Raw genomic sequence first — 13,237 nt, 5'->3', positions numbered from 1 at the left:
CAGCCCTGCCAACACCTTCATTTTGGGCGTCCAGCCTCCAGCACCGCAAGAGAGTATCTGTTGTCTGGACCCCTGTTTGTGGTGCTTTGTGCAACAGCCACGGGACACCCGGGGGTCGAGCCTGACCAGCTGGATGGCTGCCAGCATGGTCTCGATTTTCTCCGTGGGGGATGGAAGGCAGCTTCACTCCCCATTCCTGCAAAGGCCGCCTCGGGGCTAGCCCTGCACGGTTCATGTCACAGAGGGGCCCGGTCCCCCTTTTCCCCCCAGAGAGGAGCTCTAGGCTGTTCCCGACAGCCCAGGATGACATGACGCAAGCAGCCCTCCCTCCCAAGTCCCCTCTGTGACACCTGCTGCAGGCGCCAGGCAGCTGTTGGAGAGCCGGCCTGAGGGGCTTCCAGTCACAGCAGATGAGGGTCCCTTGGTCCTCAGGGATGTGTCCTGGATAGGAGTCCAGGACTGCAGCTCCTGCTCACCTGGTTGCATGAACTGAGTATTGAATGAGCGCCCCAGCACCAGGAAGGGCCCCCAGCACAGAGGATGTGGGATGAGAGTGGTACTGGGAGTAGCAGAGTTTCAACAGACAGAGGTGGAGGCCTCGGGCCAGCACAGCTCTGGCAGCCTCAGGGGCCCCCAGCGATGCTGGGTCAGCGCCAAGAGGACAGCCTGGCCTCACGTTGAGGCCACAGCAGGGCAGGCAGGGGGCTCACTCCCTGCACATTGCTTGCACCTCTGCTCTTGGCCCCATACTTTGTTTCTAAGGGCTTGGAAGCTGCACACTCACTTCCAGAACTCCCGTGCCTACCTACGGGTGCCTCGGCCAGCTCTGCCGCAGGAGGAGGGGGCAACGCTTCTTGCTTCCAGTGGCCACTAGGGTGAGGGCAGGTGTCCTCACCTTGCTGCAGGTGGCCCCTCGGGTCAGGGCAGGTGTCCTCACCCTGCTGGGGGCAGCCCCTCTGGTCAGGGCAGGTGTCCCCACCCTGCTGGAGGTGGCCCCAGGGATCAGGGCTGGTGTCCTCGCCCTGCTGGAGGCACCTCCTGGGGTCAGGGCAGGTGTCCCTACCCTGCTGGAAGTGGCCCCTCACCAGCACATCCAGAGCCAGCTGCAGCTCTAACAGCTCGGCAGCACAGGCTCCGTGGGCAAGAGCAGCTCCCATCGCCGGGAGCACGCTCCTGCCCTGGCCTTCCCCAAGCCTGCTTCTCCTTTCTGCTCTTCTGGCACCTCGGTAGCTAATTCCTGGAATTAAAGCTCTTCTGTTGGAACATCTAGACCAGCTGGTTTTCCTCACAGGACCCTGACTGTCAGACCTACTGCCCTTTAGTGAAGTCAAGAATGAAAGAGCACCCCCAGGCCAGGTATAGGCCAGATTTACTTCTATAACACGTCCCACGCAGATCCACCTGAGTATGACCACCCCGTCCTACTGCAAATACAGGTGAAAGCCCCAATGCAAATACAAACACAAATACAAGCACAGATGCAAATGCAATTGCAAGTTCTGATGCAAATGCAATTTGCAGCTGCACCCCTGAGACTACCCCCTCCCCACCACAGATGCACACGCACACATACTGACATATTCACACACACACACTGGTGCAGCCCTGCAGCTGCACCCCTGAGACCACCCCTCCTCATCGCAGACACACATGCACTCATACTGGCACATTGCAGAGCACTGTGTGATAGCGTTGTTTTTAACTGCAAATGCCTGAACTCAATCTAGATTTCCATGCATAGTTATGAAACTTCCAATGGGCTGCTACTCAGCCGCGGGAAAGGCTGGGGCTGTGTGGCGGTGGAGAAGGAGCTCTGACGCACGGCATTTGCTGAAAAAAGCGGAAGTGCACAAGAGCAGGAGCAGTGAGCCCCACCTCTGCACACAGGCGTAGACAGTGCTTGCGCCTATCTGCTCATTAACGCACAGAAGGATGCACACCACGGTTGGCCATGCTGCTTGTCTTGATGGGCGGGTGGGGACTGGGTAGAAGGAAGGCTTCACAGAATAGATACCCCGTGGGGCCTTTAGAACTTTGCAGCATATGCCACGCTATAAAATACATGCAAAAATGTGCTATTTATTCAAGGATTGAACTTGAGTAACATGATTATTTCACAGAAGACCCTGGCACTCGAGGCAGGCTGTGGTGGGCAGGCAGCCCCCTCGGGGGACACAGCTGGCCCCGGCAGCATGCAGCAGCAGTAGGAAGACTCCCTGCTCACTGCAGACCTGAGCTCAAGCCAGAGGAGCCAGGCTTCCGAGCACCGGGGGCCCTGAGGCCACTGGAGAGGGTGGCTGTCCCACCCCTGGAGGCCCCAAGAGACCTCGTCTGGGGCTGGCACCTATGCCTACTTATTTGGCCATAATGAATGGGCACTCCCGGGAGCGGATGTGCCCAATAACAGTCCAGCAAGATTGCCTGGAGAGTCACCTCTGGCACACACTTTAAAGCCACACTGGCCACGAGGGACGCTGGTGAGCCGGTGGTCTGCAGAGCTACCTGCTCGGTGTATTTATGTCACTTCACTCCCAGCCAGCCAGGGGAGGCCAGGTAGCCCCTCGATGGAACCACTAATGTCACAGCCCACAGCCCCCACCAGGGACAGGCCCTGCAGCAGCCTGGAGGCTGATGTGACCACACCATCAATGGTCGTCAGCAGGGGCTCTGTGGAAGGACAGAGCTGCTGGTGCCTTGGGGAGACGAGAGACTGGCTGCCGCCTGTAACTGCTGGCCCGGCTGTGGGCTCTCGGGTGAGGTCTGCAGCCATGCACTGGACCACCGTGTTGTACAGGAAGAGGACTTCTCATTGGTTTCCACAGTCTGTGCACCCTGACAGCGGGTTGTCTACCGGAACCTGGTTCAATATCTCTTAGTTGAAACGTTGGTGGTGCCAGGGCTTGAAAGCCCCTACCCGGGAGGGCTCCCCTGCTGGTTCTGACTTGCTGTCCTCGGCAGGTGAGGCTTCCTGCCCATCCTGTCAGCTCGAGGCCCATAGCCCGTCTCCCCTCTTCCTAGGAGCACCCTGACGCAGTCACACAGAGACCTGCACGACTGATTTACGGACAGAGAAACCCGCTTTGCTGACTCTGAACACAGGTGGCCTGGTTCCTGCACAGACCCCCCAAGTCTCTGGGCACACACTTCAAAGAGCGTCCCAGAGTCAATGCTACTTCAAGAAACCGGTGGCCTGGGAGTCTAGAATCTTCTGGCTATCAGTCAGCAGTGCCTGCCTGTGGGAGCCCAGGCCCTTAACAAACTCCTAGGCTCGGTGCTTTCCCGCAGCGAATCTTCAGCACGAAGATTTGGCTTCCAGCTTTCATCGGTTATCTATGTCTTTCCTGGTCCAAATAACATCGTGGTGGGACACTAGATAGGAGCCTGTCCCCAGATAAATGAGTTACAACAGTAACTAGTCACTAGTAATTAAACACACAGAGACAGACTATTATTTTTATTATTTTGAGATGGAATCTCGCTCTGTCACCGAGGCTGGAGTGCAGTGGCGCAATCTCTGCTCACTGCAACCTCTGTCTCCCAGGTTCAAGCGATTCTCCTGCCTCAGACTCTGGAGTAGCTGGGACTACAGGTGTGCACCACCAGGCCCGGCTAATTTTTCTGTTTTAATAGAGACGGGGTTTCACTGGATGATTTACCCCTTTTAAAAATAATGCAGTTGGCTGGGCACAGTGGCTCATGCCTGTAATCCCAGCACTTTGGGAGGCTGGGGTGGGTGAATCACCTGAGGTCAGGAGTTCGAGACCAGCCTGACCAACATGGTGAAACCTTGTCTCAAAATAACAATTTTGATTCTCGCTCATCAGAGCGAGATTCTGTCTCAAAATAATAATAATAATAGTAATAATAAAATGCACTTACAAGGAAATTAGCAACGTTAGACCCCCACCTACTCCCACCCCAACACCTTCAAAGAAGGAGGGTGTCCAAAAAGGGCAGGACAAGAGCTCCCCAGGCCACATGGCTTTGGGACGTGGGGCGGGGGCTGCAGGCTCTACACAGCTTTGGGTTCCTCAGGGCTCCACCATACATTGATTCCGACGGCCTCTCTGCACAAGGAGATCATCTCCTGAATGTATGAGTTCTCTCCTTGCTTGCCTAACAGGGTATTATAGCTTTGCTGTCTTTCATCGCTGGCAGAGAGGTTTCTAAAAACAGATGCATCCATCTTCGTGGCCTCCCGGTCTGGTGGCAAGCATCCCAAACTCTGCTTCACAGATGGAAAAAGCTGAGAGGTTAATTAAACCGTTTGTTGTCCCACGCGGAGTCAGCTTTGGGGCTGGAAGCCACCGCAAGACCTGGCTCCCCACGACACTGGCTGACCCCGCAAGCAGCTGAAGGTTCCAGGACCCTCGGGGCAGCTTCCAGGCCAGCAAGGAAGAAGCCAGAGTAAAATTTGCAGAATGGATTTGTTTCCACTCTTGGAATTTGTGATCACTTTGCTCCTCTGAGTCTCCAGGAATTAGCAATTGTGCCTATCGACCAAATTAAGGTGCACATTATTTGTGTTGTTAAATGACTCCAATTATTACTTGGAGAAAATTTTGCACTTCAATTAACAAAAAGACACATGGGGCAGTTTCTGAGCAAAGCCAGATTTTATAATACTCAGAAAAATGAGGTCCAGCCCCGGGCCTCACCGCCCTCCTCCTGGCTTTCGGCCCAGCCTGTTCCCTGGCAGTGCCAGCAACTTATCCGCAGGTCCCCAAGGCCACCTGTTCACTTCTCACTGGGGCTCTCCCCTCTGTTCTTTGAGAAGCAGGAAGCTGGATGGATCCATGTCAGGGGTGGTCCCCCAGAAGCAAAGGCTGAGGGGAGAGCTCTTGTGAGAGTGATTTACTGGGGGAATGGTCCAGGTTTTGTGGGGTGAATTGCATCCCTCAAATTCCCATGTTAAAGGCCTAACCCTCAGGACCCAGAATGTGGCTGCTGTTGAGACAAGGTCTTTCAAGGTGATTAAGGTAAATGAGGTCATTAGGGTGGGCCCGGATCCAGTATGACTGGTGTCCTTATAAGAACAGGAGGAGAGGGCACATGGGGATGCCAGGGGCCTGCTTGCCCAGAGGGACAGTCCTGAGACAGGGCAGCAAGAGGGTGGAGTCTGCACGTCATGGAGGGAGGGTGGGGGAGTCAGGGAGAAAGCAGCCCTGGGGGCCTGGATCCTGGACCTCCAGCCTCCAGATGGTGAGAAATCGGGTCTGCTGTTGAAGGCCTCAGGGTGTGCTGTTTCAGTTGAGTGGCCCAAGCCAGCTAAGACCAGGGGAAGGGGCTGGCATCCAGGGAAGACAGCTAAGCCGAGATGTGGGCGGGAGGGGAGCGGCGGCCGGGTCCTGGGGCTGGGACCCTGAGTTGCATGCCCGGTGGCACCCCTCCCAGACTCACAGCTGTGAGCCCCTAGCAGCTTACGGTTGCGGTGGGTGATGAGTCCTGGGGAGAGGGATGGGAGTGGAGACCCTAACAGCACCTGCCCCTCCGCATTGGACGCTCAGCCAGCAAGATCAATGCGGAACTCATGGAATAGCCAACCCCCAATCACCGATCAGCCAACACCCTGGCAGAATTATCTCAGCATCTGGATGTTGGCGCCATGGGGACCTCAGGCTGCAGAGGACAGGCCGGCCTGTGAATGGAGATGGTGCCCAAGCTCTTGGCTGCAGAGGACAGGCCAGCCTGCGAGTGGAGACGGCACCCGATCTTATGGCAATGTTACGGCGAAGCCAAGACCTACCCCTGCCCGTGCCTGACTTTCCCGAGGTGCCAAGTCCTCGGAGCACGTCTCGTGGCTCCGGGCTCACTGGCTTCTAAATCTCCTCCTTCTGTCCTTCCGTCTCAGTCTCAGCCTTCACTCTTCCTTCTCTCAGGGAGAAAAATAAACCTCTGTGGCTGGCATTTGCAAAAAGGATAGACTCTTCCTGAGGAAATAAAATAGATTTCAGTCAATGAATATGCAAATTTGAGGCAGGTCAACACCCAGGAGTCAGGGCTGGGAGACATTGGAGCCCAGCAGCCTCCTGGCCGGACGCTCACACGAAGCCCATTTCAGCCAAAGGTATCAGGTTGTTCACCGTGTAAACACACCACACACACACACACACGATAAGCAACCATTTTGGGGTGCAAGTACTGTAACTCAAAACTTGCTAGCTTTCAAGACCTGAATTCGGCACAAGAGGCGTGTCCTGGCCTTTACATTGCAGCATGGTTTTTATTTTTTACATTTTTTAAAAATCAGGCAGCCTCCAGAATCACAGCAGATTCAGAGACAACAGCATGATATTTTAAAGCAAGAGACGGGCCTTGGCACTTTTTCGACAAAATGGAGTCCTGAGCGGGTGGTGGCCATCACGCTGGGCACAGACCAGAGAGCAGAACCTGGGGTCTGCAGAAAAGCTCAGCCAGCACCCAGAGCGGCGGGGGAGGCTGTGCGAGGACAGCCAGCCTTCCGCAGAGCTTGGGGAGGCTGGTGTCACAGGGGAAATGAAAACAGGATTTCCAAGAGGGAGCGGGCGGAAGCCCCTGCAGAGAATTTTCTAGTTCCTAACCTGGAACAGGCACCGGCTCCGAGGCACACGGCACACGGCCTCTGCCTTCACCATGTGCTGTCCACACGTCCCGAGCCCCAGGCTCCCGAAAAGGGAGTCACCTGCCCGGCTAAACCCCCACCCCCCCATCCCTGTCACCGGCTGCTGCCAGGGGTCCATTCACCCCAACCCCATTCTGAGCAGAGACCACCCTGGGCCCCTGTAATGGATCCTCATGGCGGCCACTGTGTGAGAACCTTTCCCTGCGGGTTTATCCCAGTCACGTGAATCAGGCTCTGAGTGAACGCGTGTATTCCTTGGGTGCCTACTTAGAGCAGAAGGAAAGAAAAGATGCTCACCGGATAGCCGGGAGTGCTGCTTCCCTGCCCACGCGCCATGGTGTGTGTGTGAGCTCGGGGCACGTGGGCACACACGTGTCCGTGGCTCCCACAGGAGAAGCAGGACACGTGTCCGTGGCTCCCACAGGAGGAGCAGGCCCCTCCTGAAACCCAAGGCCCACATCCCCAGGAGTCTCAGGCAGATGAGTGGAAGGCACCTGGGAGCCGGGGACAGGGCCACCCCCTCGAATACAGGCTTTCCCGCCTAGCTTCTGTCTTAGCGGCATTGATGCCACAGGCGTTCACCTCTCCGTGCCTTGGTTTGCTCACCCATAAAGTGGGGGCTCGCTCTGCCTGCCCAGTTGCCGTGCAGATTGAGCCAGGCCAGTACAAGTCCATGTGGGGACCCCTGGGTGACTCCCACCTCCCTCCGACCCTTCCCACTGTAGGACTCCAGCACGCCAGGCCCACCGTCATCCCCTGCTCTCAGTATCCACGCACAGCCAGGTGTGGGCGGTGCACGGTGGGCCCAACGGTGGACCGCGGCAAAGGTGGTTCCCAGGGCCCTGTGTAGTGGGGGTCCCGTACCCCCATGGACTGGGGGTCTTGGCTGGGCCAAGGCCATAGCGCAGCGTGGCTCGCACTCGTGTTCCATCCTCTGCATCTCTGCGTCAATTGCAAACAACAGCCACAGTTCACATCTGGATCTGTGTGGTGCCCTTTGGTTTAAAACCCCTGCCCAGAGGCCATCTCCTTTGAAGCTTCCCAGGCAGGTGTCCAAACGATCCTCCCTCCACATGTCAAAGAAACGCAACCGCGAGAAGCTGGAGGCCTCCAGGAGGAGCTGCGGGCCGGCCCCACCCACCAGCAGCTGCGGGCTCCCAGTCACGGTCCTCTGAGGACAGGCTTCTGTTTCCCACTCCTTGGTGAGCGGGCATCATGGATGTCAGTGCCAATGACAGGCCTTTGTCCTTTGGATAAACTCCACGTGGAGTGGAAGGAAAGATGGGAGCACTCTAGAACCTGAGCATTTTATAGCAAGAGTACTGTTCTCACCACTGATTTCCAGTGTCCAGGGCAGAAAGATGAAGAGATAGCGTTTTCCCTTAAATGGGAGTGAAGGACAGAGGCAGCGTGGCGGCCGGTGATGGACAGACCCGTGTCTGCTGGCAGGACACCCCGGCTGCCTCCGTCTCACACAGATGGAGCAAGCAGTTTTCTCTACAATGTGGCTTCTTTAGGAGGCAGCTCGGCTGCCCAGATCCCTCCTTATGTTTTAGTTCTCAAGCCCTGTAGGGTGTTTTCGGTCACAGTTGTTGGAGTGACAACAACTGTGTTTGTGGTCCTGACCCTCCTGAGTTCCAGTGGCCCTGTTCTGGAGAGCTGCCTGGGGCCGGGACTTCTGGAACAGACACTGAGCCACAGGCCAGCCGGGCGGCTTGGGTTCACCTCAGCCTCTTCGTGTGTGATGTCCTGGGATCGGCCCATGCACGTTCAGATGACACTGTACATATAAATAACTTGTAGCCGAGAATAGGATGGGGTGGGGACGAGGGGAGGGTGGAATGTACCACAGCAGCAGAAGCCACTGTGGATGCCTTTGCCAGTTGCACGGAAGGTTTTTAAACCCAGCCCTGCGGAGTAGCCCTCTCCTGGGCCGGGAGAACGATGGGGAGAGAGCTGACATTCAGCCTTCATCACTGGAGCCATTCCTTCTTCTGGCCCCTCAAGGGCCTGTTCATGATCACACCTTGTCTTGCTGGGGAAGTGGCCCCTGTGACCCCTTAGAGGTGCAAATCCAAGGCAGCAGAAGCCACCTGCCATACCAGTGCCCACCACTGCTTAATTCAGGCGGAATCATGGCTCGGAAGGTTCCATCCACTTTCCAAGGGAAACATGTCCACGGGGAATCTCTTCCTGCGTATTTTCTCACGACCTTTCCTTACATCCCAGGTCACAGCTCTCGACATGTTATCCCCGCTCTGCCGTCACACATGGCATAATCCGCGCCCCCCACCCCCCACATCAGCTGCTCCGTGAGCCACACTCACAGTCACAGGCCGTGCCGGCGGCCACCCCACCTCCTCCCGCCCCGGCAGGAAACGCTCAGCTGCACCACCACCATCTGCTCAGCTCCTCAGCCAGCTGAGCTCCAGGAGCCCCGGGGGCGAGGCGGCCGCGGCGTCCTCCACGTCTGTGTCTCCCCGCGCGTCAGCCGCCCCATGCTGTCTCTGGAAGCTTCCGGAGCACCCAGGCCTTCTGCACTCCACGTACTGCATGTGCTCCTGAGCCGCCGTCTCAACTTTACAAAACGGAATCTCGCGGTCCATGCGCTCAGGGAGGCGGCTGGCAGGATTTTCTGGCAAACTAAGGGTGTTCTTTCCTGGCCAAAAGAAAAGTCTTTTGGAAAATGAATAATCTCTTCCTAATTTGCTTGACTAGGAAGATGGGTTTTTGCACGGTGGTTTTTGAAGGGAGGCAGCTCTTGAGATTCTGTTCATAATCCAACATGACAAGGGTGACCCTATAATTTATCCACCCATCTGAGCCCCTTGAGAAGAAACGAGAAGGTTGTTAATACACACGCCGGGACCACAGCCATCACTGGGCCTGTCCTGGGCAAACCGATTTGTGATGGACGCCGTCGACCTTCACCGTGGTCAGCCTAAGTGACCTCGGCGTGTGCCTGCCATGATTTCCTGGAATCACTCTCTGGGTTCCAGGCTTCTTGGCCTGTGGTTTTGGGGCTGGTTTCTCTCAGTTCTCAGACCCTGGCCAGAAGTTTGTGGGCAGATCGGCGTCTCTGATGAATGAGGGCCACTCATTCAAGAAACTAGCATAGCAAATGGGAGGTGGCGCGGGGTCTCCCTGCGAAGCCCTCAAGCCCACTTCCCTGCCCCTATGTGTCCTGATTTTACTTTGAAATTTCCAGTGGATGCAACAGTGTCGACCATGTGCACTTGGGGTCAGGCTCTCCGGCCCGGCAGCTGGACTGCTGCGAGTACACATGGCCTCAGGGAAAAGTCCTCTGCAGGCCGTGGGGGACCTCGGCTCTCACAGTGCCTGTGCCTGAGAAAGCCCCTCCAGATTCGCCAACCTGGCCGTGTGTCCTGTCCGGAGGGCAGGGTGGGCCTGGTGCTGGTTACAGACGATCCTCCGAAGGTGCGACCGGGCACCCCTCCTGCAGCTGGGGCATAGAGAGGCACAGGGAGCCTGGCTCCCTCCACCAGGGCCCCCCCGGCAACCTGCGGGAGAGGAAGGCAGGGGAGGAACGGCCCTGCTCCCGAGGGTGCGACGTGTAGGTGGCCCAAGGGGGTCATCTGCATCCTGGTTAAAGGGAAGCCCACCTGCCTCCCCCAGGTCAGGAACGCTCCCTGGAGTCCATGGTGTGGAGCGTCCACCCGGGCTTCATCCTCCAGCTCAGCTGCTGGGCCCTGGGAAGGGACAGGCCCAGCACCCGTTCAGCCAGGCTGAGCTGCAGGCAGAGCTCCCTGCCTGGGAGAGGCAAACCCATCGCTGAGAACACACTCTCAAGGTTCACCCTTCCCCACTTCTGTGTCACCCCTTAGCTCTAAGGTGCTAATTCCATCTCTAGTTTCAACAGGCTGATTGCTCTTAAGGGAAAACGGGATTGCGCAATCTGGCTGCGGTGGCCAGGGCTCTTGGTCTCCCCCCAGTAAGAGGATGGACTTTCCAGCCCTGCTGATGGTCAGCGGGGACCGCATGGAGGCTTTGGCAGATGAAATGGGGCACAGTGGCATAGCCCTGCCCCCGCGGAAGCCTCAGAGCCATGGCTGGGCTCCGCCAGGTCTGCTCCAACAGCCACGAGGACCTTGCCTCACAGGCAGGGGCTGCACCTCCTCCCTGGTTCCAGAAGGAAGAGGCACAGCCAACATGCCGCTGGAGCAGGAAACCCTGGGGGAGGTGGGACGCGAGGTCCTGTGTCTGATACTACCGTGTAACCAGCTAGAAACTGACTCAAAGGGGCACTTTTACAGCAGAAAGAGATGAAGCACACGTGCACCTGCCCCGTCTAGGCGTGGACGGCTCCATGGCCGTGTTCGAGCCCCACACCGGCCTGGGGGGTTATGCTACCCTGGAGGACAGCTGACCTCAGTTCTCCAAGCTTCCATTCCCCCTCGTATGGGCACAGCACCCCAACCTTCTTTTGGCAGTCCCACGCCCCCCAGTGCTGGTGGGCTCTAGGGCGTGCAACCTGGTCCCTGATACTCAGAGGTACAGAGACAGCATCCATCAGGGGCCCTGACCCTCTGGCCCAGGTCAGGCTGTGGTGGGGCCTCAGGACCTTTCCAGAACCTTGGGAGTGGGCAGCACCCTCTGCTGGGACAGAGGTGCCTGGAGCTCTGCGCATCTGGCCACTGCTGAGATAAGCCCACGGCAGAACGAAGCCAGGTAGGCAGGGAGAGCTGCGGGCTGCCCGGCCACTCCTGTTTCCGTAAAGGGCCTAGCGTCTCATTTCCTACTTACTTTGGGCTTTGAGGGCCTCCCGCAGCCTTTGTCACACATTCTTCTTATTTTTTGTCCATGACAACCTTTTACGGTGGCACAAGCCATTGTTCTCAGGGCCAACGTGTGGGTCCTGCGGTGAGTTTCCTATTAGTGTGGCTCGAGAAGGTGCCCAGTGCCGATGAAGCCTGGAGAGGCAGGGCCACGCTGCAGAGCCTCAGGCCAAGGATGGCTGCGCTGGGGCAGAGCCCCTCACATTGGCCTCAGGAGCCCAGAGTTCACTGACCACCAGGCGGCATCAGCCTGCGGCTCTGGCACCCAGAACTCCTGACCAGCAGCAAAGTCTCCTGCTCCTGGCTGCTGGCCAGGAGAGCCCAGCTGGGCCCCACCTGATCGAGAGGAAACGCTCGTGTCCTCTATTCAGCAAATCAGGGACAGAGTCACCCGTGGGACAGCAAGTGGACTTTCAAGGACATCAGGTGGCTGGGTTCAGGCTGGTGCCAACACCACCCTCAGCTCTTACAGTCTGAGGAAGCCCCCTGAAAAGTCACCGGAGTGGGACCACAGGAACCCCATAAAGGCCTTTCCTGTTCCTGAATCATTCCCAAGCACCTAGGACTTCCCAGGCCTGGCTTCCCCGCCAGCCCAACCTCCGGACCTGAAGACCAAGCAGAGACCAGGTGTGAGGTCCCAGGAGAAGGAGGAAGAAGAGTGGAAGAGGGTAGAGGGTAACGTGCCCAGAGGAAGACACTGAGGGTCAGGCTGGCCCCGGGTCTGACCTGTCCTTGGGGTGGACAGACTGCTGCACTGTGGGGGTCGGGGGGCTCCTAGGCAATTAGCCGAGAGGTAACTGATGCAGAGAGAGGAATGCTGAGACCACGGCCCCTCCGGGCCTCCATGGCCGCAGCTCGTCAGCATCCACGGTTGCCAGCACGGAGGCCAGCTGGGCTCCAGCATTGGGAAGCTCAAGGAAGACCAGTCCCGTTTCCCCTGAGTAAGATGCTGCCCTGGGGTTTGTGGGGCCACAGACAGACACCATCCCTAGGGCTCTTTGGGTCAGGAGGGGTGGCCCAGGGTTGCACAGCCTGGAGAGACCCCGCGAAGAAGATGTCCTCACAGACCCCGGCCCACTCCCCCAGGGCCATCCCACAGACCCTTGCCTTTGTTTTTTGTTTTTTCTATTCTCAGCTTTTTTCATTTGCTTTCAGATCAACCGCTTCGTTAAAAAAACATCCGCCTAAACTGTGGAGACAGAGGACAGATCGGTGTTTGCCAAGGGCTGGGGGAGGAGGAACGGGCAGAGCACGGAGGGTTTCAGGGCAGCGCCGCTCTGCATGACGCCATCACAGAGGGTCCAGGTCGTCATACTTCTCTCCAAACCCCTAGAACGCCCAACACTGACTCTGAAGCCTTATGTCAACGAGGGATCATCCGCTGTAAAGTCTGTACCAGTGTGGTGGGGGCGTGGATAGTGGGGGAGGCTGTGTATTTGCGGGGCAGGAAGTGTATGGGAAATCTCTGTACCTTCCGCTCAATTTGGCTGCAAACATAAACTGCTCTAAAAAAAAGTCTATTTTTGGCCGGGCGCAGTGTCTCACGCCTGTAATCCCAGCACTTTGGGAGGCCGAGGCAGGTGGATCACGAGGTCAGGAGATCGAGACCATCCTGGCTAACACGGTGAAACCCCGTCTCTACTAAAAATGCAAAAAAAAAAATTAGCCGGGCATGGTGGCGGGCGCCTGTAGTCCCAGCTACTCGGGAGGCTGAGGCAGGAGAATGGCGTGAACCCTGGAGGCGGAGCTTGCAGTGAGCCGAGATCGCGCCACTGCACTCCAGCCTGGGCGACACAGCGAGACTCCATCTCAAAAAAAAAAAAAAAAAGTCTATTTTTAA

General features: G+C 57.3%; 1 long non-coding RNA gene across 1 annotated transcript; it reads right to left on the bottom strand.

Moving 5' to 3' along the window:
• Positions 1 to 4,505: 4,505 nt before the first annotated feature.
• On the bottom strand, positions 4,506 to 8,814 carry LOC144340045 (uncharacterized). Its single transcript, XR_013415771.1, has 2 exons — positions 7,340 to 8,814; positions 4,506 to 5,930 (listed from the first exon to the last, which is right to left on the bottom strand). It is a non-coding gene; the product is annotated as an uncharacterized LOC144340045 (long non-coding RNA).
• Between the last annotated feature and the right edge of the window lie 4,423 nt (positions 8,815 to 13,237).

The sequence above is a fragment of the Macaca mulatta genome, chromosome 3 (assembly GCF_049350105.2).
Source record: "Macaca mulatta isolate MMU2019108-1 chromosome 3, T2T-MMU8v2.0, whole genome shotgun sequence".
Taxonomy (NCBI): Eukaryota; Metazoa; Chordata; class Mammalia; order Primates; family Cercopithecidae; genus Macaca; species Macaca mulatta.
Note: the sequence above shows the minus strand (reverse complement) of the source record. Positions and strands in the feature narration are given on the sequence as shown.